At 44.5% G+C, this 2,205-nt stretch overlaps 1 pseudogene; it reads right to left on the reverse strand.

Annotated features, from left to right (window-relative positions):
• Positions 1-1,341: 1,341 nt before the first annotated feature.
• Positions 1,342-1,777, reverse strand: LOC117052108 (annotated as a pseudogene).
• Positions 1,778-2,205: the final 428 nt, after the last annotated feature.

Consider the following 2,205-nt stretch of genomic DNA (forward strand, 5'->3'; position numbering starts at 1 on the left):
CACCGAATCTCCATGTACTACCCATGAAAGGTGATTTGTCTTGTTTTAAATTTTTAGGAGGGTTCCTAATGAGCTGGTGTGTGCTGTGTCTATATGAAACTTCATTCCCTCTGCATTGTCTGCCCTGTGAAAGATTCAGGGCAGATGAAAGAAGGTCCTTTTTTAAACGCAGTGCATAGTTAAACTATGGAACTCGCGCTCCCATGGGATGCAATGATTGCCACCAACCTATGGTAAATAGTTTTAAAACTTGGTGAGACAAATTCATGGAGGAGAGGGCTGTCAATGGTTACTAGCCAGCATGGCTATGCTCAACCTTCCATAGTTAGAGCCAGCAATGCTTCTGAAAACCAGTTGCTGGAAACCACATGAGGAGAGTAAGGACTCTTGTGTTCAGATCTTGCCTGCTGTTTTCCCTTTGGGACACCTGTCTGGCCGCTGTGAGAACTGGATGCTGGACTAGATGGGCCATTGGCCTGATCCAGCAGGTTCTTCTGAGGTTCTTATGTTCTTCTCATGTCGTCTTCTTTTTTATGAATACACAGCTGAAATTGTGTTTATTGAAGTCTGTAATAATAATAATAATAATAATAATAATAATAATATATTGTTGTTATTTATACCCCGCCCATCTGGCTGGTCCCGCCCCCCACCATTCTGGGCGGCTTCCAACAAAATATTAAAATACAATAATCCATCACAGGTAGGTAGCCGTGTTGGTCTGCCATAGTCAAAACAAAATAAAATAAAAAAATTCCTTCCAGTAGCACCTTAGAGACCAATTAAGTTTGTTCGTGGTATGAGCTTTCGTGTGCATGCAGACTTCTTCAGATACACTGAAACGGAAGTCACCAGACCCTTAAATATAGTGAGGGAGTGGGGAGGGGTATTACTCAGAAGGGTGGTGGGAATGGGTGATCGGCTGATAGGTGTGGAAAACCTGTTGACGACTCTTAACGACTGCAATTGGTCTTCCAGGGAAAGGCAAGGGGTGAGATGGCTAAAGATAGCTTTGTCATGTATAATGAGATAAGAATCCAATGTCTTTGTTCAGACCAGGTTTCTCCATCAAACATTAAAAGCTTCCCTAAACAGGGCTGCCTTCAGATGTCTTCTAAAAGTCTGGTAGTTGTTGTTCTCTTTGACATCTGGTGGGAGGGCATTCCATAGGGTGGGGTGCCACTACCAAGAAGGCCCTCTGCCTGGTTCCCTGTAACCTCACTTCTCGCACTGAGGGTACCGCCAGAAGGCCCTCAGTGCTGGACTTCAGTGTCCGGGTAGATCAAAGGGGGTGGAGACGCTCCTTCAGATATACTGGACCGAGGCCAGTATAGAAAAATCCTTTATGCCACTAACACAGAGACACCACCAACTTCTTTGATTTTCTCTTCTGCCTTTCTGTTGAAGAATTTTCACGATTACAGGCTGTTTGGGCAGTTTCCTCTTGCCCAGGACTTTGTAGTAACCTGAGCGTACGACGCCAATAACTGGAGCTAATCCTGCTTGGTTTTTGGCATAGCAGTTGAGTCTTGTCTGCTCACTAACAAGCGTCCAGAGTTTATACAGATTCACTGTAGGACAGAAGTGCTGGTTTTTCTTCAAGTGGTAATGTCTCATACCAACTTTTCCAAAATAACCAGAATGATATTTGTCAAAATTAATTCTGTGGTGGTGTCTGTGTTTGCAATTATGGCCATGGCCATGGCTAATATGACCCCTCAGTTTCCTGGTCGTCCTCAGTCTGGAAGGCATCATGCTGGGCCAGAGTCAAAGGGAAAGAGAGCTTCTCAGGTCTTCTCAACTGCAAGTTTCCTCTCTCTCGTCATTTTCCAACACACTTGCTTAATTTGTGGTGAACGGAAGCTGAATTGTTGGGGTTGCCTCTGCCCCTGCCCTGAAACGGAATTTAACATTTTAAAAATAGTGTTTGTTTCAGTGTGCCACCTCTCACCTGTGGGGCCCTAAGCTATAGCTTGTTAGCTTATAGGTAAATCTGACACTGGATTTTAAGCAGTCACCTGATTTTATTCTCTTCTTTGTGATGTGCAGTTCCTGTTGAAGGAGAGCTTTGGAGGCCTCCCAGAATCAGAGAGCAGCAGCAGTGTTCCTGAAGTCTGTCATCGACTCAGTTGTGATTCATGACTCCCCATGTCTTACCTTAAATCAGCCTTCCTGAGATCTGGAGCTGAATGATTGAAGGAACGG

The sequence above is a fragment of the Lacerta agilis genome, chromosome 8 (assembly GCF_009819535.1).
Source record: "Lacerta agilis isolate rLacAgi1 chromosome 8, rLacAgi1.pri, whole genome shotgun sequence".
NCBI lineage: Eukaryota > Metazoa > Chordata > Lepidosauria > Squamata > Lacertidae > Lacerta > Lacerta agilis.